Here is a 25,295-nt window from a genome sequence, read left to right as displayed (position 1 = left end):
GGTAAAAGATCATTATTGTAAAGTAGTGGTGGTCAAGCAAAGCATAGGCAACAGAAGCAAAAATAGGCAAATTGGACTATATCAAACTTAAAAACTTCTTTGTAACAAAGGACACAATCAACAGAGTGAAAGGTCAGCCCATGTTACAGAAGAAAACAATTGCAAATCACATATCCAATAAGGGGTTAATATCCAGGATATACACACTTATATATATATTTATATATACGTATGTATAAAAATATATATATAATTCCTACAACTCACAGCAACAAAAATAACCGATTTTTAAATGAACAAAAGGCTTGAATAGAGTCTTGTGCTTATTTAAAGATTATCCTCCAAATATGATATTCACATGGCCGAAAAGCATATGGAAAGATGAGAGCCATCATTAATTACTAGAGAAGAGAAAATCAAAACCACAATGAGATATCACCTCATATCCATTAGGATGGCTACTATTAAGAACACAAAAAGTAACAGGTGTTGACAAGGGTGTGGAGAAACTTGAACTCATGTGCACTGTCGTGGAAACGTAAAATGGTGCAGCCACTGTGGAAATCAGTCTCGCTTCTGGGTACATAACCAAAAGAATTGAAAGCAGGATCTCAAAGAGGTATTTGCTTATCCATGTTCATAGCAGCATTAGTCACAATAGCAAAGAGGTGTGGGCAATCCAAACATCTACTGTGGGACTAACAGATAAAGAAAAAATGGTGGCCAGGCGCTGTGGCTCACACCTGTAATCCCAGCACTGTGGGAGGCAGAGGCGGGTACACTGCTTCAGCCCAGGAAATAGAGACCAGCCTGGGAAACTTGGCAAGATCCCTGCCTCTACTAAAACTACAAAAATTAGCCAGGTGTGGTGGCACACACCTGTAGTCCCTGCTACTTGGGAAACTGAGGTGGGAGGATCACTGGAGCCCTTGAGATCGAGGCTACAGTGAGCCAAGATTATGCCACTGCGTTCCAGCCTAAGTAACAGAGGGAGACCCTGCCTCAAACTAATAATTAATTAATTAAATTAAATTAAATGTGTTATAGACATACAATTTAATATTCTTCAGCCTTAAAAAAGAAAATCCTGGCCAGGTGCGGTGGCTCATGCCTGTAATCCCAGCACTTTGGGAGGCCGAGGCAGGTGGATCACGAGGTCAAGAGATCGAGACCATCCTGGACAACATGGTGAAACCCCATCTCTACTAAAAATACAAAAAATCAGCTGGGCATGGTGGCGCGTGCCTGTAATCCCAGCTACTCAGGAGGCTGAGGCGGGAGAATTGCCTGAACCCAGGAGGCGGAGGTTGCAGTGAGCCAAGATCGCACCATTGCACTCCAGACTGGGTAACAAGAGCGAAACTCCATCTCAAAAAAAAAAAAAAAAAAGAAAAGAAAATCCTGCCATATGTCACAATATGGATGAACCCTTGAGGATATTATGCCAACTGAAATAAGCCAGTCACAAAAAGACAAAAATTGTATGATTTAATTTATAAGAGGTATCTAAAGTAGTCAAATTCACATAAACATAGAGAACAGTGGTTGCCAGGGGCTTGGGGGAGGGAGAAATCAAGAGTTGTTCAATGGGTACAGCATTTCAATTTTGCAAGATAAAAAGTTCTGGAGATCTTTTGCACAACAGCATAAGCATATTTAACACTACAGAACTGTACACTTAAAAATGATTGAGATGGTACATTTTATGTGTTTTCTAAACACAATTAACATTTCAAAAATTATTCTTTTTGAAAGTGGTAGTGGGCCAACTGGATCATTAACAATGAAGCAAGAGCCATACCTTAATACCTGATACACCAAACCAGGATAAAATATACACCTACTGGCCAGGCACAGTGGCTCATGCCTGTAATTGCAGCACTTTGGGAGGCTGAGGTGGGTGGATCACCTGAGGTCAGGAGCTTCAGACCAGCCTGGCCAATATGGCAAACCCCCATCTCTGCTAAAAATACAAAAATTAGCTGGGCATGGTGGTGTGCACTTGTAGTCCTGGCTACTCAGGAGGCTGAGACTGGAGCATCACTTGAACATGAGAGGCAATGGTTGCAGTGAAGATCGCACAATCGCACTCCAGCCTGGGTGACAGAACAAGACTCTGTCTTCATATATCTATATATATATTTGGACCAAATATTTAAATATCAAAATTGAATAATTTTTCAAATATCAAAATAAAAATAAATAGTATATAGGATACAATAGGCCTATGTCTCATTTAAAAATTGATAAATTCAGTTATGTAAAAATTAGAAACTTTTTTGAATGTGATGAGATATCATAAGCCAAGTCAAAAGACAAATGGCAAAATGAGAAAACCTGAAACATAACTCAAAGGGATAATCTCCTTAACATACGTGGAGTTTCAAGAACTCCATAAAGAACAAGACCAGGAATTCAATAAAATATGGGAATAGTATATAAACAATAAGGCCACAACAAAGGAAATAGAATTGGCTCTTAAATGTATAAAAAAACGTGCTCAACCTCACTCAAAATCAGAGAAATGCAAGTCAAAACTATCTTGAGACATGACTTTTCACCTATCAGATTGGCATACACCCAGAAGTTTGATTGCACATCTTGCTGGCGAGGCTGTGGGGAAACAGGCACTGTTTAACATTGCTAGTGGAAGTGTAAATTGCTTGAGCCTTTTGAAAGGCAACCTGGCTGTATTTATCAAAATTCGAAATGTGAAATCCAGTAATCCCACTTGCGGGAATTAATACTCTAGATATACTTGCACAAGTGTAAAATGTCATGTGTGGACGTTTGTAACATTGTTTAATAGGAAAAGATTGGAAACCAGTCAAACGTCTATCAGTGGGATTCTGATGGAATAAATTGTGGTACCTTTATCCAGGGGAATCCTGTGCCACATTAAACATAAGCATGTTTACTCTGCACTGATATCCATGTATGTCTCATCACGTCTGTCCTCTTCTCAAGACGCTCCAATGGCTGTCCACTGCTCTGAGAGTAAGTCCTAAAATACTTACACTGGTTTCCAAGGTCCTACACCATCTGGCTGCCCTGTCTGTCTGACTTCATATGACATTCTACACCTCACTTTCTCTGTTTCAACCACATTGTCCCCTTTGCTGTTCTTCAAACGTGCTAGGCATGGTCCCTTTGCACTATATTTTCCTGCCTGGATCACTGTACTCTCCAAATCATCCCAAAGCTCACTCACTCCCTTACCATAATCAAGTCTTTGTTCTCATGTCACTTTCTCAAGAAAGCTAACCCTGGCCACTCTATTTTAAATTAAAATTTCCCACTGACATCCCCAACCCCCATTATCTTACTCTGTTTTCAACTGCTCTTATTATGTCCTAACTTAACATAGAATTCACTTGTTTAGCATGTTTATTTTCTACCTAATGTGCCCCCTGCTCAAGATATAAATGCCATGGGGCAGAAACTGTTGTCAGTTTGTCCCTACTGTGTCACCAACATACACAGTAGTCCGCAGTATGAAGTAGGTCTTCAACAGGTGTTTGTTTCCAAACAAATGAATAATGGAACAGAGGATCACAGAGTCTATATATTTAAGTGAAGAAGTAAGATGAAGCCCAGTTATTGTTCTGCCTATAGTATTTATTTATTTGTTTATTTATTTATTTTTGAGATGGGAGTTTCACTCTTGTTGCCCAGGCTGGAGAGCAAATGGCGCCATCTCGGCTCACTGCAACCTCCGCCTCTTGGGTTCAAGCAATTCTTCTGCCTCAGCCTCCTGATTAGGTGGGTTTGCAGACGCCCACCACCATGCCTGATTAATTTTTGTATTTTTAGTTTCTCCATATTGGCCAGGCTGATCTCGAATTCCTGACCTCAGGTGATCTGCCACCTCAGCCTCCCAAAGTACTGGGATTACAGGCATAAGCCAGCACACCAGGCCCTACCTATAGTATTTTTAAGAAATAAAGAAAAAGAGTAAGAATGTATTTAGGACTAAAGAAACCTGGAAGTCTACAGAGAAAAATATTGTCAGTGGTTACCTGGAGGGAAATGTACGGACTGGGCATATGGGGAAGAGTGATAGAAAGGAGACTGTGGTGCATACACTTTTATATAAATTATGTAAATGTCTCACTTATTCAAAACATTAAATTATCAAAAGAAAAAAAAAGCTGATGTCAGCTCCCAAAGATTGTGATTCAGTAGTTCTGAGTAGGGCTCAGAGGAACCTGTATTTTCAACAAGTTCCCCCACCCTCCCATCAAAAATCGCGGTCACCACCACCTCTCCTGACCCCAAAACGCCATAAAATGCGCAATGTTGGGATAGTTCTCATTTGGAGCACAAGCAAATGGGCAGGCACATCACAGAAACAAAAGGCAGAGTTTTCAGTAACATTTGACACCACTAATAGCTGCCACCCAAAAGGTGGCCTCCTTGTGTGGAAGAACAGCAGAAACTTATCTACCCTTCAGTCTCATCCCCACAAGCAGGCAGGACCACTAAACTGGGTGTCCTCTCTAAGACATTTGTACATGTTGGGTGTTTGGACTAAATTTCAGACTTTTAAAACATTTATAGATTTAGCGAAAGTAGTTGGAGGGGCTGTCTCAGATTTCTGTGCTCATGGTGACCTGACCCTGAAGCCCTCCAAATTTTTCCTTCTGCTTTCACCTGGGCATTTTAATTAATAAAATGTCCTTCCTAACTCACAGAGGAAAGATCTAATAACACTTGCTGGAGATGAGAAAGGTGGCGAGGACCTGAAATGTGCCTTAGCAAGACCCACCCAACAGGACCACCCTAGTCCACTGTGACATCTTTCAGATGAACAGGAGTATTCGGCTCTTATTATTCAATGACCATAATAAAACTCTACAACTGAAGTGTAGAGGAAAAAAATAAATAAAAGGACTTCGTGACATACAAAAAGGGACTGAACCCGCCAAACCCCAGAATATTTTCAGTCTGAAAAGCAACCTTTGTCCTTATTAACTTTACATTGATTCCCGAAGAGGGGAAAATTGGATAAGGAAGAAAAAATTCAGTGTTTCATGACTCATCACTTCCTCAGGATAATAAATAGGAACTAAAGATATATACACTGACCACTTTTAACATTTCATTTTCACTTCGAAAAGTATTGTGTGCACTCTGTCTGTGATGGACTGCTCAAGATGATTATATTACCAGAACACACTTTTTGATATGGTTACTAATCGACTTCAAAAATCTGTCACGTGTTTGATATTTCATATGCTGCGTTAAAATTAGTAGCTTCATGGGTCCCTCGTGAGTTTCTTCCTGAAATTTTCAAACAGTTTGTGGTCTGCTTCTCAGACTGGCCAATGACAAGCAGTTCTGGAAGATGTAAGTAGTGAAATAATCATTAAAACTGTGTAAAAAATTAAGCACTGTCTACCAGTGGGTTTAGAGTTGCCAGATAGATGGGTCTTTGCTAAATGGTAGCTTTTGCCTCTCCCATTGTTTCTCCCTAATGTCCGTCTGTGTGTAACTGAGTCACTATGACGTAATGCCGCAGAGAAAGCCTGCAGGACAGCCAGACGCGCACATGGCCATCACTCCATGAGTCCCAACCTTGGGTCTGATCCCTAGACATTGGAGGAAAGACTTGATTAATGGCAGACTTGTTCAACATAGAAAAGAACAAAGACCAGATTTATTCTTAGCATTCCTTTTCCTAGGGGCTCCCTTGGTAATGGGGTAATTAATGACGGCTTTGCAGTCAGGCGGCATCAGAGGAGCGATTTAACTCCCAAGAGGTACCACAGATGGAGAGTACAACTGAAAGATGCCTTGCGTGGAAGGGTCCAGAAGGAACCCCAAGCTGGACGCGGACTCCTTTGATCACTAATACGAATTCACCACCAGCTGCCCCTGGGAGGTCCCCTTTGAGGGCTGCCGCGTTTCCTCCAAGAGCAGAGGTCTTTAGGGACGGCCTCCCGCCCCGGCTGGGCGGGGAGTGGCTTGAGAAACCGCGGTGGCCCCGGCCCGGCACCTTCCTGCAACCCCCCGGCCCTGGCCACGCGGAGCCGCCCTCAGAGCGCGAGGGGCCTGCACGCGGCGAGGGGAGCGATTTCCGGGCGTTAGCGGCGTTCCTCCCCAGGACACACCCTCTCCCCTCCCCGGCCCCGGCACCCGCGGCGCACACGCGCCCCTCGGCGAGACGCGGCGCACTCGCGCGCTGCACACGGGGACCTCGCACCCGGTGTGAGTCGCGGCCGCCGCGCCGCCAGGAGGCCTCCCGGAGCCGGTGGGACAGGACGTTCCCGCGCAGCCCGCCAGGGTCCAGCGTTCCGCGAGCGCCACTGCCCGCAGGCTCTCTCCGTGGCGTTCTGCACACGAGCTCGCGTCGGGAGCCAGCCGCTGCAGCCTGGGAATAGGCGAGAGCCGGCGGACCCCGGGAGGAGCGTCGCAGGCGCGGGGGCGGAAGGTGTGCTGGGCCCGGCTGGTAAGTGGCAGCGTTCAGTCAGGATCCACGCAGAGCTGCAGGAATGAAGCGTTTATTGGTAGAGGCAGGCGGGTCCGCGCGCAAACGGGACTGTTGGGGGCGTTTAGCTGCAGTGGACTCGGAATGTCGCGCTCCACCTCGGCTTCCCTCGTCCCTTCTTCGGGCTTCTCTTTGGGGGTTGGCGGGGGCGGGACGTTTCTGTTGTTAGAGTTGGGGTGGGGGAGGGGAGAAAGGCGTGAGGTTGGATCCTGTCTCCCACCCCCCTTACCCCTTTTAACTTTTTCATTTAAAAAAATGGTAGTTTTAGAGACGCTTCTCTTTGGTGAGCTTAACTTGCCCGCAGCGGTGTGAGCCCAGTACGTTTGTATATTCTTTCTAATTACTTGGTAAGGGGCTTCATCCTCGCTGGAAATCGAAGGGAACTTTCACAAAGCAGTTTCTGACAGCCGGACAGCGGCTCAGTGGCTGAATGAGGTCGCGCTGGAAACACTTTGTTTCACAGAAGGTTTGGGTGATTTTTCCCATGAGAAATCTGGGCGTTTTCACACCTGTTGCTCTTCAGTGGCCTGAAGGTTGTTTGTTTGCTTGTTTGTTTGTTTTCCTGGGTTTCACTTGATAGCAGCTCTTTGTCTGACAAAACCCAACGCGACTTTCCCGGTTCTCCTCCTCTCCTCGAAGACATCTGCACGGGGTCCCTGTTGTTCGCATTCAGCTGGCTGCGGATCTCAGGGGACAAGTGGCAGGCAGAATACAATAGGGAAGAATGCGTTCCCGAGGACTCCTCTGCCATGGAAAGACTAAACTGAAAAGCTGGCATCTCCATTGTTTTTATGGAAAGCATTGCTGACATTTCCATAAATATTCAATTTGGGTGAGTTCCTGGGATTATTTAATACAGAAGTAACCAGCATGACTTTTAAAGAGAGAGTCTCCCCTAATCTATTTGCACTGCAAGTGTAGAGACCCTGGCACCTGAACACCCCCGGGATGCTGTGGTCACCTCTCATTTCACTGGCAGGGAGGCTGCTGACAAGGAAAGAGGTGATGGCATGTGAGGAGAGGGGCAGTGGGCAAGACCACCTGAAAACCGGCCGTCCTTTGAGGACCAGCATGTTTTCAGCTTTCTGATGGTGAAGAAAGTCATCAGGATATTGGAATGTGATTTAACAACCTCATAGGTTAGCTTGAATTCCTGTCCACATGATGAAAAAGACTTTCTATCAGCCCTTCTCACACTTCCAAGTGGAGCCCAGTGGAATGCTTGTTTATTTCTGCTGCTGATAAATCCATGGGAAATCTCTGCTGAACCCAGCAATTTCAAAAAAGCAAGTTCCAGCTTATAATTGCCCATATAATGGCAAACAGGTTATTTTCAGTAACTCGAGACTCTTACATTCCCCCCCACGGTTGTTATAGAGGCTGCATGAAGATATTATGAGCATGCATTTGAGCGCTCCACCCCCACAACTGAAATGGAAAGTTATCCTTGGGTGTCTGATGGAAAAGATTGTTGCCAGCTACCTTAGGAGGCTATAAGATAACATATTTCTGAAAAGACCATAACTAGTAGAAGTGAGTGTCTATAGCTACTATGTAATTTTTCATTGTTCCTTTAGGATAGAGACCTACTTTCATCACTACAGTGTTTTCATTTGTTATTTGTTGTATGGTTTTGCCCCGTCTTTTTTCTTTTCTTTTTGCTATTGAAAATCTCCCTTCACTAAATGAAATCACAGACTAGAAATAGCAATGATCACTCTCTAGGGCTAAAATTAGAAACTACAGGAGACTTTTTAGGCACATCCTCCTTGTCTCATGGAAGGTTCTGCAGAGCCTCCTTTAAAACTCCTACTTAAGCAATTATTGTAAGATGATGTTTACTCTCTAAAATATCATTTTTTATTTGGACAATTTTTTCCATCAAGCTTTAATCATACCTTGCCAACGCATGTTGCACTTTGTGTCTCTGAGGTGCCTAAAGGCACATCCAATATATTTACCATCCCTTCAAAGTCTGTATACTTAGGTCTTTAAACAGTTTCTTAAAAAAATAAAATAAACAAAACCTCCAATGACACTTGCAAAAGACAAGACTGGGTCCTCTGATGTGATGGCAGATGGCAGTTGCATGAGCTTCGTTGATGCCCAGAACAAGCTTGGTGTCTCTTAAATTAGTCATGAGTTGAATAATTGATTTCTCACACCTTGGGCTGCACTTAATCTTCAGCTATAAATTTAAAGATAGGTTATTACTGGGGTCTGGTTCACTTGGACATCCTTTCAAAGCCTATCAAATGATTTTACAATTGGGTCATATCTAATCGTAACACACATTATAAAATGTAATGACATAAACTTCGAGCTCTCCTGGCTTTTCCATTTCCAAGACGGGCTTCAGTGACCTTCCCATTTGTTGGTCAGCCCCAAAGATGGTGGGGCTAATGGATGCAGTGGTTTTTCTGTAAATGTAATTAAACGTGTCTCTGCCAGCTGCCTGTGGTATTTGCGAATGTTTTCGTAAGAAAGGCTGTTCTTCGACTTTATCTGCCCACTGTGGTTTGTGGCATGTTGTGCTATTCCGCAGCCCTTGCAGTTTTTTTCCTGAATGATTGGGCTATGATGTCATGTGCTATCTCAGCGGGAACCTTTTCAAGGCTTTGCTGGGGTCTGTGTGCCTGAGCAAGGGAGTGGAGGCTCCCTCAGAGTGCACTTGGTAGCGACCCCCCTCTACCCCAGCACATTCCATTGCCTGGAGACCAAAGCCACCAAATGATTTGCGGTCAGAGCGATTCGGGGCTGGTTAGAGATGATTTAAAAGGAAGGTTATGGGCATATGAAGTGTAGGGTAAAGAAAATGTATTTTACTACTTTATTGAGACCACATGGCTCCAACTTGAACTTTTTTTAAACATGGAAATTGTTGGCTGAACTAGCTCACAGTGTTTTTTTCCCTTTTTTTCCTTTTTATTGCTCTGAGCAAAGAGCCGTACTCCCTATTTATTATACGCTTGACCTCCCCATTATTTCTGAAAGTTTGAAAAACTTTTTATGTTTAAAGAAAACAGGAAAACGTAGGATTTATTTGTTGTGCTCTTCAAGGGCCAAAAACCATTACCAGAGAAGAGACCCAACTCTCTCCAATAACTGAAAGAAGGTTTCTTTCTCATGTCAAGCTTGGGAAGCCATTAGTTATGAAAGAGAAAAGGGCCGGCCTGTCACATGGTACCCAAGGACCACAACTTATCAGCACTGGCGGTGCGTGCATGTCTCGTTGACTGGGAGAGATGGTTTTGCTCAATCTCCTAGGGTTCAGTATACCCTATGATCAATAATGGGGCCAAATAAAGCATGGTCGATCTTTTCCAATGCCAGAATGGTGATGAGAGGGCTCAGAGGCCAGGGGCTCCTTCTCATTAGTGGTCCATGGGAACACATAACCCTTGGGTGCAGCACTTCATTTGTGAGACTAAGCAGTCATCTCCTGCCTCTCCTATGGGGCTACCACAAATTGGCACCGTAAACCACCTATTACCATGGAACAGGTTCCCAAATCTCTGTCCAGCATGAACTTAAAGTATCTATTATCACTTCACTCTGTGGCTCAGGCTCATCCTATTTCAGTCCTCGAGGCATATGCCATAGTCTAATAGGCCGTTATAAGCTATCGAATAGCCAGCTTCAACTTGCAATTTGGTGTTATGAAACTAGCTAGAGCAGTGCCATGGCAAGCAAGCTTGTGAGCATGCCCAGTCCCTTGGCAGCCATCAGCCCAGGGTCTGAGGGCCATGACTGTGATGTAATGGAAGGCTGCTGAGATCTCTCCACCAACCCTTCGTAGTTGCTGGTCTGTGACCCATCTGAGCCAGTCTGGATTCCCGAAGTTTGAGTCTGTGTGTGTCTGGGTATTTAAAGGAAAACATGTGGAGACCAAATTAGTGTGGTGCCTGATGAGAAAATCTTACAGAATTGGAAAAATGTCAAGAAGGCAACATTGTATGCTGAAAATCAAACTACACTGGAATTGAGGATCCTGGTTTTGCCACTACGTGACCTTGAACCAGCTATTTAATAATGTAACATTGATAAAGCATTACATTTTATCATTTCCTTCCTAAATATGACATGTGATCCTCAGAACCACACTTGGAAGCAGGTAGGGCAGGTAGTGTTATTTCCATTCTACAAGTATGGAAATTGGAGCTCTAGAAGTTTTTTTTTTTTTTTTGAGACGGAGTTTTGCTCTTGTTACCCAGGCTGGAGTGCAATGGCGCGATCTCGGCTCACCGCAACCTCCGCCTCCTGGGTTCAGGCAATTCTCCTGCCTCAGCCTCCCGAGTAGCTGGGATTACAGGCACATGCCACCATGCCCAGCTAATTTTTTGTATTTTTAGTAGAGACAGGGTTTCACCATGTTGACCAGGATGGTCTCGATCTGTTGACCTCGTGATCCACCCACCTCGGCCTCCCAAAGTGCTGGGATTACAGGCTTGAGCCACCGGGCCTGGCCGCTCTAGAGGTTAATGACTTGCTCAAGGTCACAAAGCATGTGAGTGATAGAGTTTGGCCTCAAACTCAGAACTTCTGCCAGACATGGTGGCTCATAGGCATGAGTCTGTAATCCCAACACTTTGAGAGGCCAAGGCAGGAGGATCGCTTGAGACCAGGAGTTTGACACCAGCCTGGGCAACATAGTGAGACCCCCATCCCTACAAAAAATAAAATTAGCCCAGTGTTTTGGTGTGTACCTGTAGTCCTAGCTACCCAGGAGGCTGAAGTGAGAAGATCTCTTCAGCCCAGAAGTTTGAGGCTGCAGTGAATTAGTATTGTGCCACTGCACACTCCAGCCTGAGTGGCAGAATGAGACTCTGTCTCAGAAAACAACAAAATACCCCAGAACTTCTAACTTCAAATCCCATGATCTGTCCACTGTAGCAAGCAGCCCCCACTAGTCTCAACCTCTATAGAACTTACTCTCCTCATTTGCAAAAATGAGACATTTGGCCCAGAAAATTATAGACCATTCCAGCTTAAAATTCTGTGTCTGATGAATCACTGGCTGGAAGGGACTTTAAAAAATCACTTAGTCATATTCCTTGCTTCCAGAAGGACTCTATCTAAACTATTGTGAAAATATCAGCCCTTTTCTTAGAGTCTGAGAGCAGAAAAGGGCCCCAGAGAGAGAGTCCAAGTGCATTTGGGAGGGAGGAAGAGACGAGGAGCCACAGGTCCAGAGCTCGGCAGGGTGAACCATACTGGGCTCAGAAGCAGAGTCTTGCCTTACTGGATGTGAATGTTCAGCCCCTGAGATCAATATCGGAAGCAGGAGAGGAGAGTCACAAGCATGCTTTGCTGGTTAGAAAGGAATTCTGTAAGAGAGATCAGAAGACTGGTAACTCCGTGAAGAGGAAGAAAGGAGCTAAGTGACTCAGTAATGATCTTAACATTTATTAAGGACTCCTGGACAGCATGATGACTACAAATCAGTGGTAATGTTTCTATTTAAAGATAGAAACCGTAGAATCCTGTTCATTCAGCAGGTGTGACAAGCAGAAAGCTGTGCTAACCTAGTTCTTACTTTGCTTGGATTGGAGGAGTTGGCGGCAGAATGGGAAAGAAAGGCACCCTGAAGACAGTGCCTGGGAGCCCCAGTCCAGTTTTCCCTTCTCTCTCAGCACAGTTCTCAGCAAGCTGGAGTACCAGTTAGCATCTAGTAAACCTTTCTGGGATAAGGGACTATCAGTAGACATCTATCAGCAAGCACATCAACTTCCAAGTTCAGTCTCACATTGATCAGCTAACCCAGTTATAATTTTAAAAACTAATCTGTCTCCCATCTTCTTCCGATGTCACTTCCATGAAATAGATTTAAAAAAAAAAAAAAAAGCCGTGACTGAGATCAGAAGACAAGAAATCATCACAACTCTACAACTTACTAACTGAGCTAGGACAAGGCATTTCCTACTCTGGGTCTCAATTTCTCATCTGTGAAATGGGCTAACAATAGCCACTTCAAAGTTAAATATTTCTGAGGATTAGCCAGTTGCAGCGGCTCATGCCTGTAATCCCAACACTTTGGGAGGTTGAGGCAGGTGGATCACTTGAGGTCAGGAGTTTAAGACCTGCCTGGCCAACATGGTAAAACCCCATTGGTACTAAAAATACAAACATTAACCAGGTGTGGTGGTGGGTACCTGTAATCCCAGCTACTTGGGAGGCTGAGACAGAATAATCTCTTGAATCCAGGAGGCAGAGGTTACATTGAGCCAAGATTGCACCACTGCACTCCAGCCGGGTTGACAGAATGAGACTCTGTCTCAAGAAAGAAAAAAAAATTTCTGAGGATCAGATGGGGGAACATAGATGAGCATGCTATGTAACAGTTTGCATCATTATTAATAGGAGTCCAGTTTCAGGCTTTTCTAGAAACCACAAGGTCACAGATGTTTCTTTTCATTTTGCCTTAATTCCATTCCCAAGCCAAAATCAGAATCACAGCAGTTTATCCATGCTTACTATGTGTCAGGCGCATAATCACCTTTAATCCCCACAAAAATATTATGAAGTGGATATATTACCCCTACTTTATTATCTGGAAACTATGTTCTAATGAAGATAAGCATCTTGCCCAAGATCACATGGCTACTAAGTAACAGAGGCAAAATGGAAACCACATCTGTCTCACAGCAAAGCTGCTTTCAGACTTTCAGGGCTCTGAGGAACTGGGGCATCGTCCTACCTAGGTCCTGCCCCAGTCCTCTTGGTTTCAGGTTGCAGCTGATCTCCCGGCAGGCCTTTGAGGGGGTCTCCTCAGCTCTTTTGAGTCTAGATCAGGTCCTTGGCTTGGTCCCTTAGCTAATGCTTTGTCTTAATCTGTGGTTTAGTCCATACGGGCAGCTGTAACAAAGTGCCGTAAACTGGATAGGTTATAAACAGCAGAAGTTTATTGCTCAGAGTTCTGAAGGCTGAAAAGTCCACGAAGAAGGTACCAGTAGATTCGATGTCTGGTGAGGAGGGCCCACTTTCTGGTTCAGAGATGGTGCCTTCTTGCCGTGATCGCGCATATCTGAAGAACGAACAAGCTCCTGTGGGCCTATTTCATAGGGGCACTAATCCCAGTCATGAGGCTCTACCTTCATAACCTGATCACCCCCAGAAGGCCCCACTTCCTAAAAACCATATGAATTTGGGGGGTGGGGCATAAACATCCAGACCACAGCAATCAGCTTACCCATATTCACACTCCATGCCTCCTCTCCTTTTCCTGTCCTTATTCCTGGATGGCTTGTGGGCCCCTCTCATGTTCCTCTCCCACTCCACAATTCCTTTTCTGAACATCCTGCATTCTCTTCCCCACCTTTCTCTCAGAAGCAGATACTTCCCCGTAAGGATCTTGGGCCTCTCCCCAGTTTTCCCAGCCCACGACATCAGCCCATCAAGCCTAGATCAAAGGCCAAATTCCCCAACATGTTTACTATTTTTCCTTTCACTGGAAAGAAATGTTTAGTGTGTTCAGTACAGCCTCTGTATTACTCAAATATCACAGAATGTGAATTTTCAAAACTTCGAAAACCATGGAAGTCATTGGTCAGTTGCCTTTATAGATGAGGAAACTGAGGCCCAGACAAATTAATTTACTGCCCAAAATTATAGCTATAGGCCAGAGCTGGAGCTGATTCCAAATGCATCAGTTTTGTTGTCAGAATAGTTTTAACTGGGCATGTTATATCTGCTTCCTCCAGTCTGGTGTGGCCCCTTGGTCAAAGCTTGGAAAGGAGTTTTGCCCTTGCCACAACAGCCTGTGTGGACTCTGACCATGCATCATAAGAACTGTTTTATTTTACTTTATATACTTTCTTTCTACTGAACTTAAGTCTGTTCACTCCTCAGTAGACTACAAAGAACTATTGCCCACTCAACTTTAATTCATGGCCAGGAGTTATGTCTCCCCTTAGCTTGCCTGTCTTTAGGTTAAATAACACCAGAGCTTTTTGCTTTTCTTCACAGTTCTTATTCTCCAACAGTTTCATCATCTTTATTTCTATCTGTTGAGCTGTGTCCAAGTACTCCATGTCTCTCAAACTGTGAAGTCCAGCAGTAGACAAAGACGTCTCATAAAGGTGTGAGAAAGTGACGATGACCTCACAGTTCCTTCAAACTCTGCTTCAGTTGGTGCTGCCAAATTTCACGCTCATGTTTCAAATGATAGCTGGGCCTCATTGGCTCCTTTTCAGCCTATTATCCTCATTTGGCTGGACATTGCTTAGCTTGTGTTTGTGATAATGATCGTTTCCCCCATGTAGCATCCAGAACTTTTCCGATTGAGCTTTTTCCCTTTGTTCCTGACTACTACTCCAATTCATCAACTCATTTGGGACTCTAATCCTATTCTTCCACCTCTTAATTCTTAACCCCAGCTACTGTCCCAAGTAGCTTAGCACATTAAAAGTCCCTGGAATTCACCCCTGAGACTTCTGGCCCCTCAAAGCTCTTCTCCCTCATGTCTCCAGGATTTGATAAAGCCAGTAGTCCGTCTCCCAGTGTACACAAGGCACTCACACAGGGCTGTACATTCTGGATAAAATAAAAGATCACCAGAGAGCCTTCCAAGAAATGTGTAGCTAAGGGTCATTACATGTGTAGATTCAGAGGTAACTGACCACACTCAGACCTAACGTGGGTAAAATGGTGGGAGTCTCCAAGATTTTCCTTTGGCTCAGAAATGTGATAATTATGAATATTTGCATTTACAAACAACTTATGTTCATGGGCATAAGCTACACTTAAAATGAAATACGCTACCCGAGTTTACAGATAAAGAAATTCAGGCTCAGTGAGGTTAAGGTCACAAAGCCAGGATTATAACTCACGTTTCCTGTCTTTTAAGTTCCTTGAACTTTCCTGTATCTCAGCAGGTTTTAAAATCTTAGAATTCCTAAAAGTCCCATGTGTGCGTTGGGTAAGGTGCTTTTGAAAAACACAGATTCCTGGCTCTAGCACATACTGATTTTCTAAGTCTGAGTGAAGCCCTGGGATCTGCATTTTAGTAAGCACCGAAAAGGGTTTTGAGTAAGTCTCTGCAGGCCAACCTTGAAGAAACTCTCTTCTAGACTATTCTGTCTAGGCCAGGCCCTTTAAAAGCTACAGACTACCTTTGCCCCAGGATAAAGCTGGCACATAAAAACCAGCCACAGAAATCTCCTGATCCAGACTGGAGCTCAGAGGGCTCCCTGATGACCCTAGCCCTGAGGCTGTGGTGCTCAGAGCCTACTGCTAACCCTGGTTCCGTCCTGTTTTTGTCCTCTTCAGTTTTGCTGACCCGTTCCATTCCCCTCTTTTGAGAACTCTGCTTTGACTTCCCACTTGGGTCTCAGATATGCTCTCGCCCCTGATTTTGTCAGCTTCCACAGCTCCAGATCAGATAGCCAATCTCCCTAAGGCCATTTCAGACAAGGCTGCACAATGGATCTGAAACCTGAATGAGAGAGAATCTGAAAACTTTATCTGGGCAACTTTCTCATCCTGTACACCCTGCTGGGCAGCATTTACAAAGAGCTCTGAGGGAAAGCTTCACAGCCAGTTTCCCTAGAGAGGCATAGTGGTTCTTGCAGTTCTGCCCCTCAGCTAAGTTCACAATCTATTGTTTCTGGAAAACCAAATACTCCAGGAGGCTGATAGATAACTAGGGTATGGGCAGCGCGCAGTGAGTGTTGATCGGGCACCCACAGTACACAGGCACAGCACTGATTCCTTTCCGTGAGTTGTGTCTTCTTCTCCTTCCACCCATAAGGGGCATAGTCAGGACAGTTGCACCTGCTGCCTGCTCTCTACTCTCAGGGCACTTAGGAATTGTCTGTTCCTGGGATTACAAACACAGCCCTGCTACCTACACATCCCTTGGGTCTTATAGGATCACAAAATCTTCAAGTGGTCCCTGGCTGGATTCTCTTATGTGTGTTTTATCAACGAAGAAGTGTACCCTTAATGATAAAAGTTTCTAGATTCAAAGCAGACTAACAAAATGGTTGAAAATTGACATAGGAGGCCAGGCGCAGTGGCTCACACCTGTCACCCCAGCACTTCGGGAGGCCAAGGTGGGCAGATCACCTCTCAAACTTGGGCGTTTGAGACCAGCCTGACCAACATGGAGAAACCCCCTCTCTACTAAAAAATACAAAAATTAGCTGGGTGTGGTGGCACATGCCTGTAATCCCAGCCACTCGGGAGACTGAGGCAGGAAAATTGCTTGAACCCAAGAGGCAGAGGTTGTGGTGAGCTGAGATCGCGCCATTGCACTCCAGCCTAGGCAATAAGAGCGAGACTCCATTGAAGGAAAGAAAGAAGGAAGGAGGGAGGGAGGGAAGGAGGAAGGAAGGAAAAGAAGGAAGGATGGAAGGAACAAACGAACGAACACACACACCAAACTCCCAGTCTTGGTAGATACATTCCACTCACTGCCTCTTCTGAATTCCCTTTTTCCAAGTGCAGGCATCATTATCTTTTTTTTTTTTTTTTTTTTGAGACAGAGTTTCACTCTTGTTACCCAGGCTGGAGTGCAATGGTGCGATCTCTGCTCACTGCAACCTCTGCCTCCTGGGTTCAAGTGATCCTCCTGCCTCAGCCTCCCGAGTAGCTGTGATTATAGGTGCCTGGCACCACACCCAGCTAATTTTTGTATTTTACGTAGACAGGGTTTCACCATGTTGACCAGGCTGGTCTTAAACTCCTGACCTCAGGTGATCCACCCACCTCGGTCTCCCAAAGTGCTGGGATTACAGGTGTGAGCCACCGTGCCAGGAAGGCATCTTCTACTCAATAGGCTTGACTCTTCCTGCACTTTCTCAGCAACAAATTCAGCTTGTGCTAGTGAGGCAGCATGCAATAGCATATGCTAGCAGCAAATACCAACACAGTATGAATAGCTGCTTTTCCTCTCCCTTGGTCTCTGCTATCTTGTGACAATCTGAGGAGAAATTCCCAAACCTAAGTCTCTTGAGTAATTGTCAGGTGTATACCTCGCCTTGTCAGCAGATGTGAAAGCTCTTTGAGAAGACAGCAAAGCATTTGCAGCTGGAGGGAAAGAAGTGTTTGGAGCCTTGTTAGAGACCAGCAATAGAGCCTTGAAATGTTCTCTCTATAGGAAAGCTTACATTGTGCTGAAAGAAACAGTTGCCTGTTGGGTTATAACTTGGCGAGTCATGTAATGACACAAATGTTGGATGACTTGTTAAAGAATCTGGGAGCATTATGGCAAAATTCTACACCCTCTCCTTAATTAGATCAAGTTCAGCTAAAAGGGAAAAGGAGTCTGGTTTGCTAACCACAGTAGAAGTATTGCTTTCGGGTGGAATTCATATCCGGATTGCATTGTCTGACTTGAGCATAATACACAGGAAGCAATTTGGAGTTTTTCTTTCTTTGGGTTTTGCTATTTCAGCTATAAGGAACTTGAAGTCTAAGAACTGGCTTTGCAATGTTCACAGTTATCATAGCCAGCTAACCAAAATGTCCCTGTTTAAGATCTCGCTGTTTATCGTAACACTAAGTGCGCTCTGTGCCGTGTATGATTTCCAATACACATGTGCTAGTAATTACTACCAATGCGAGTATCTACCCAGCCATTAATCAAGGCACCCAACACATCTTGCCAATGTACTTTGAAACTTTATCTGCTGAAAAAGCAAAATTCCCCTCCGCTTATGAACACTTTTAGGAAAGCAGGCTAGTTAAGCGTGTCTGAAGCATTCAAGTGACAGCTCCAGTGAACTCCCATTTATGATCGCAGGTGACCTTGCAAAAACTGGGAAATAGAAGCATAGTTCTACATTTTAGCTTCTCATAAAGATCAGCAGTTTAAGAATAGTAGTTGGCCTTTACAGAGCCCTGATCAGAAGTCTCTTAACATTTATTTTCTCCTTTAATAATCCCAGGACATAAGGTTTGTTAGTATCCCCAATTCCTAGTTTGGAAACTGAAGCTCAGGGAGGCTAAGTAGTTTGCGAAAATTTGTTCATGGAGGAAATGACAGAGCCAGGGTACTAACCCAGGTGTGCCTAACTCAAGAACCTGCGCTCCTTGGAGTCCATTCTTCTTTCAAAACCACTTGGTGCCTCCAAAGATATAAATGGTTTGGTAATTAGTCCCATTTGCTTCAAATGACCAAGAGGAACTCTTTGGATGTTGATATCTTTATCTTTTTTTTTTTTTTTTTTTTTTTTTTTTGAGACAGAGTCTCACTCTGTCACCCAGGCTGGAGTGCAGTGGCGCAATCTCAGCTCACTGCAACCTCCGCCTCCCAGGTTCAAGCAATTCTCCTGCCTCAACCTCCCAAGTAGCTGGGATTACAGGCATGTGCCACCACGCCCAGCTAATTTTTCTATTTTTTTTTAATTTTTGTATTTTTGGTATAGATGAGGTTTCACCGTGTTTGTCAGCCTGGTCTCAAACTCCTGACCTCAACTGATCTCCCACCTCAGCCTCCCAACGTGCTGGGATTACAGGCATGAGCCACTGCACCTGGCTGGATGTTGATTTCTTTTTCTTTTTTTTTTTTTCAGTGATAGGAAAACATTTATTGAACCTTATTTTACAGAGGTGAAAGACCACTGACTACTCTCAAGGAGTTTATAAGAGAAACAGATTTATGAACCTAAACTTTAAACTGCAGTAATAGAGATCCTGAAATCAGAAGTAGTGTGGATGAAGAACTGATTCATTTTCTAATGGAAGTGACAGGGAGAAGAAAGTGGGGGACAACTGAGAAAGATATTATATCTAAATATATCCTAAATATAAATGATTTGTAAGTAATATCCTGCCCAGAAGAGATGATACCTAAACTGTGTTTGAAGTTTAAAAAATAATGGAATACTATGCAGCCATAAAAAGGAACAAGATCGTGTCCTTTGCAGGGACATGAATGGAGCTGGAAGCCATCATCCTCAGCTCTCACTTAGAGGTGAGAATATGTGGTGTTTGGTTTTCTGTTCCTGCATTAGTTTGCTGATGTTGATATCTTTCAAACATTTATTGAGCACTGACCTTGTCCTAAGGGTTTAGACAGACTGTATCACTGAATCCACTCAATAAACAAATGAGGTAGGTTGTAGCATTCCTGTTTTACTGGAAAGTAACCACCTGTTCTGTCCCATCACCTAGTGTTGTCCTGTGGCCCTGAGGGTTGACCAACTTTCTGTTTGAGAGGAGTATGTGAATAGGACCAAAAAGCCACGTGATAGTTGTAGGAGAGAGGGCACAGCAATGAAAGCTTGAAACTGTGGTCCTTATCCTAGACACCATCATTCGTGCTCATGCTTCATCTCCTCTCTACCTGTGTTCCTTTTTCATGCCTATAGTATTCTTTTTAACTAAAGTGGAAGTGTTATCTTAAGTTTCATGAAAGTAGCATATACATCGGAAGTAGGAAGAGATTGGCCGGGTACAGTGGCTCATGCCTGTAATCCCAGCACTTTGGGGGTCAATGGCAGGCACATCACTGGAGGTCAGGAGTTTGAGACCAGCCTGGACAACATGGTGAAACCCTGTCTCTACTAAAAATAAAAAATAAGCCAGATGTGGTGGTGGGCACCTGTAATCCCAGCTGTTTGGGAGGCTGAGGCAGAGAATCGCTTGAACACGGGAGGCAGAGTTTGCAGTGAGCTGAGATCGTGCCAGTGCACTCCTGCCTGGGTGACAGTGTGAGGCTCAGTCTCAAAAAAAAAAGGTGGGGGGGAATAGGGAGAAAGCTATCTCTTCTAATTCTGGATCTTGCACTAAATATCAGTGTTCAAATTACATAGCCTTTCTGACCCTCAGTATCCCAATCTGTAAAATGGAGACACTGGTACTCAGCCCTAAATATTGTTGTAAAGATTGAGATGGCACGTATGGTGTGTACAGCACAGTAGCTGGTGTGCATTACTAGTAGTGCCCTTTAAATGCCACTTCTATCCTCCTCTCAACTCCCTACCTCCCCATCAATATTAGTAAGTAGTGCTTAAAGTACAGATAAGATGGAGTGTTTGTGAAGAGCGTCATGCCATTCATGGTGTCACTTATAGGGCGGGCGGCAATATCGAGTACTGGTTAAACACTTTGAATCCCTTTAAGTAGACTGATGAAGTTGAAATCCCTACTCCATTTCCCCTGTGACTTTGAGCCCGTTATTGAACCTCCCAGGGCCTCAGTTTCCTCTTTCTTTAAAATGGGTCTAACAGTAGTACTTCTCTCATGGGATTTCTGAGAGCGCTGAATTGGTTATATACTATAATCACTTAGAAAATACGTGGCCATATGTTTGTTGGCTGCATAAATGTCTTCTTTTGAGAAGTTTCTGTTTATATCCTTCACACACATATGTTTTTGTGGCACTGTGCACAATAGCAAAGACTTGGAACCGACCCAAATGCTCATCAGTGATAGATTGGATAAAGAAAATGTGGCACATATAGACCATGGAATACTATGCAGCCTTAAAAAAGGATGAGTTCATGTCTTTTACAGGGACATGGATAAAGGTGGAAACCATCATTCTCAGCAAACTGACATGGAGCAGAAAACCAAACACTGCATACTGTCACTCATAAGTGGGTGTTGAACAATGAGAACACATGGACACAGGGAGGGGAACATCACACACTGGGGCCTGTCGGGGGGGTGGGGGGCTAGGGGAGGGATAGCAGGGGGTAGGGGTTAGGGGAGGTATAGCATTCGGAGAAATACCTAATGCAGATGACAGAGTGATGGATGCAGCAAACCACCATGGCACATGTGTACCTATGTAACAAACCTGCACTTTCTGGACATGTACCACAGAAGTTGAAGTACAATAAGAAATAAATAAATAAAATTTAAAAAAGAAAAGAAAATCCCTGATCCAGAGTGATCACTCATTTAATGTTAGCTGCCAGTATAATTATTTATTTATTTATTTATCTCTGTGACCTCTTGTAAGCTTATGAAAGGAGCTGTGCAGAGTGAGACCATGGAACAGATTTTCTAGCACAAGCAGGGCTGGTCACAGGGGGCTCGTGGAGTCTGAGTGCTGACCTCGGCCTCATTAGCACTGTTCTCTCACCAGCTCAGGCACGGGGCTATAATGAGGATTATTGAAGTAACATATGGAAAACTCTTAGCGTTAGCTCTTGGGAGAGGAAAAAGGCACTAAATAAATACAAGGAATTATTAAAAAACAGGAGACGACCTCACAGGGATGCTGAACTTTGTATGTTATTTGCTATTCTAAGAAGAAACTGGGGCAAGAAGCCAACTTCATCGCCAGGTGACAAAGTGGTCTCCTGGCTGCTGTTCAAGGGACAGCAGCAGGCAGCGTCACCTCAGCAGATCCCAGGCCATCCACAGCGTCTTCCTGGCTGCAGGCAGCTCAGCTTTCCCATAAAAGTGAAGGCCCGGGTCCTATGCCAGATGCTGTGCCTGCCCCTCCTGTATCTTGTGCCCAAATGCCCCTCCTTTGAGAGCCGAGAGGTGGTATTCTGAGTTAGAACCTACCAAGCAGAATACTGATGGTGCATTCCCACTGGTGCTAGTACAGATGACTTAGGGCTACCAGCAATCTGCTTCCATAGCAGGACTCCCTGACTGGGCCAAGCCCAGAGCTTCGTCGCCAAGCCTTAACAAGTATGTGAAGAGCACGCAGCTCTGTAACTCTGGAGAGAGCAGTCCATCAGATTCTACTTACAAGTTTACCACCCACCCCTGCAACATTCCTCTCTCCAGAACCAATCCTAATGCTAAAATGAAATACACTTAAAGTGGTCTCCAGGTATCACTTGTGAAATGGTGTATAGGAGGCATCCAAGAATGAATCCAGATTTGGCCCACAGCCTCCACACAGCTTGGGGCCTCTGGTTTCCTCTTGATATCAGTGGCATAAGATTAATTGCTATGGCTCCAAGCAATGATTTTAGAAACATCCTATTTCTCTTTGCCACAAAATAAAGAATATCTTAGTCGTGATGTCTTACATTATAAAGTCTTGGAGGATAATGATGGTGTCTAAGTATCATCACTCAAGGATATAGCACTTCATAACATGTACCTTTATTTATACTTTTCTGGTAACAATCTAGTTTTAAAATACTGATGGCTTTTCCAAATAATGGTATAAATATGATATCTCAATCCTCAAAACTACCAGCAAATTTAAGGTATTTATAACACGTACAACCAATACTTATGCATAAATATTATAAAAACATTGCCTACCTATCAATGTGCATAGCAAAAAATAGTTTGGAAAAGAAAAAGCATAATTAAAAAGTCTACCACTCGAAAGAAAAAAATAGTTCTTTTTCCTTCTTCAACCAGTTTCAAAGATGCTACATTACCCATCAACTATAAAAGGGATCAAACATTTCAGCAGGCTTTTTAAAAGCTTTTTTTGAGGCAGAGTTTCGCTCTTGTTGCCTAGGCTGGAGTGCAACGGCACAATCTCAGCTCACTGCAACCTCTGCCTCCACTGGGATTACAGGCATGCACCACCACATCCAGCTAATTTTTTGTATTTTGTTTGTTTGTTTGTTTGTTTTTAGTAGAGATGGGGTTTCTCCATGCTGGTGAGGCTGACCTTGAACTCCTGACCTTGTGATCCGCCTGCCTCCACCTCCCAAAGTGCTGGGACTACAGGCATGAGCCACCGTGCCTGGCCTTCAGCAGCCTTTAAATCTAGAAGTCCTAAAAAAATGTAAAGCTTAGACATTAGAATATTTTCTCTGGCATTTAAGATTTTTGAAGTATCTAGTTCTTCAGAAAGGTTAGGCTGACTATAAAGACAACACTGCAAAATATGGAAGATTATTCTCTAGTTCACTTGGTACAATGGAATGTGTTTTTTCTTTAGAGATCAGGATTGATTATTAAAATATTTAAAGAAGATGTTTCTAAGGCTGCTAGGAAGACAAATTATAACAGTTGATCCCAATAATAAGCCTCTGTGTAAAACAACCTCTTAAAAAAGAGGTGGCATGTGTCCGGGTGTGGTGGCTCACGCCTGTAATCTCAGCACTTTGGGAGGCCAAGGCAGGCAAATCACCAGAGGTTAGGAGTTCAAGACCAGCCTGGCCAACCCCATCTCTACTAAAAATACAAAAATTAGCCAGGTGTGGCAGCACATACCTGTAATCCCATCTACTCCAGAGGCTGAGACAGGAGAATTGCTTGAAACCTGGAGGCGGAGGTTGCAGTGAGTCGAGATTGCGCCATTGCACTCCAGCCTGGGTGACAGAGTGAGACTCTGTGTCAAAAAAAAGTAAAAGAATCTAGAACTGGCATGCATATTTAAAAGTAGTTGCAGAGAAAGTCTTGGCAGTTTTTCAGAGCTCCCTTCATGTAATCCCTGTATTACAGTGCACCCCTCAAGTTGAAAAGCTACCACATATTTAATATTTTTTAAAAAGAATTGAAGATTTTCTTTATTTATCCAATTTGCAAACGTAAAACAAAGCTGTATCAATTCTCCTTTTTCCACATCCTTCTTTCCATCCACTAAGATAGTTCTCTGGGGCTGTTGACAGCTTCTGAAGGTGATTTGACATGAACTCCCTCCTGACTTCTGGTTTATCTGCTTCTTATAAAGAGCTAGTATGCTCCACAGAGCACTAGAGGCAGTTCTTACCCAACAATCCCAGAAGCAATTTTCTTCTGCTTTTCTTACTCACCAGAGCCCTCCTGAAGTTTCAGACAAAGAAGCTGAGCAGCCTGCAATAGCTACTAGAGAGAGGTTCATAATGCAATAGCAGCTTCAAGTTTTTAATCCCTCATTGCAAATAGTTGTTTTACAACTTGAGAGAGAAAAAGTACGAATCTATGGCATAATGAAGGGGAAAGAAATGGGTCGTGTTACTGTAGAGATAGACCCAGATTCTGTATTATGTCAGAAGTGAAAGCTTTTTTGGTCCATATGTGTATAAATTAATAAGAGAATGATATCGGGGAAGAAAGTATAAGTACTTTGCCTGGAGAGTAAGAGACCAGCCAGTTAGTCCTAATAAATCCGAAGGTTTGGGGAGCCTCTTTTGAGGTAGGTAATGCGTTGCTCATTATTAGAGAATCTCTTGGCATGAGTACTTTTCCACCCAGAATCTGCTTTCAAGGTCTCTTCATGAATATTCTTCTCAGGTGCTGCTATCTTTATTCTTACACAAACTTGGTGGAAGGCACTATTGTTGCATCATTAAATTTCCTTGCTGTATTCGACAACTGCGCTACCTCACGTGCTCCAATCACTCTTGCTGTACTTGGTTTTCTTCCTAGCATTTCCCCGTCTGAAATTATTTTATTCACGTGGTGTCATTTAGGTGGTTATTATCTCTCTTGCCTGTGCCCATCACCACTGGAGTAAAAGCTGCCTGTGAGTAGACTCCTTGTCATCTTCTCCTATATATTCAGGTTTTCATTTTGTTTCATAATTAGCTTTTCTCTTCTCCCAGCAAGGTTTTCAAGATCCAATCCAAAGACTGTTTAAGGAATGGAGCTCAGACTTCTTTTACTTCTTTTTTTTTTCTTTTGGAGACAGAGTCTTTCTCTGTCACCAGACTGGAGTGCAGTGGCGCGATCTAAGTTCACTGCAACCTCTGCCTCCTGGCTTCATTCGATTCTCCTGCCTCAGCCTCTGAAGTAGCTGGGACTACAGGCGCCCACCACCACACTCAGCTAATTTTTATATTTTTTTAGTAGAGAATGGGGTTTCACCATTTTGGCCAGGATGGTCTTGATCTCTTGACCTGGTGATCCGCCTGCCTCAGCCTCCCAAAGTGCTGAGATTACAGGCATGAGCCACCGAGCCCGGCCTCTTTTACTTCTTCAAGAGTCAGTTCATGGATTAAAAGCA

General features: G+C 43.8%; 1 protein-coding gene across 29 annotated transcripts in view; it reads left to right on the top strand.

Annotated features, from left to right (window-relative positions):
* The window catches only part of PALLD (palladin, cytoskeletal associated protein), a 469,895-nt gene that overhangs the window by 163,738 nt on the left and 280,862 nt on the right, over positions 1 to 25,295 (top strand). For 5 of the 29 annotated variants that reach the window (XM_078366305.1, XM_078366307.1, XM_078366303.1 and 2 more), the window contains exon 1: positions 6,164 to 6,451. The exons of the other annotated variants lie outside the window; for them this stretch is intronic. The gene's annotated coding sequence lies outside the window, so the exon portion shown is untranslated. Of the gene's footprint in view, positions 1 to 6,163; positions 6,452 to 25,295 lie in introns of those variants that run through there. 29 annotated transcript variants of the gene reach the window in all.

This window comes from Callithrix jacchus, chromosome 3, assembly GCF_049354715.1.
Source record: "Callithrix jacchus isolate 240 chromosome 3, calJac240_pri, whole genome shotgun sequence".
Lineage (NCBI taxonomy): Eukaryota > Metazoa > Chordata > Mammalia > Primates > Cebidae > Callithrix > Callithrix jacchus.
This window is presented reverse-complemented; position numbering and strand designations above follow the sequence as displayed.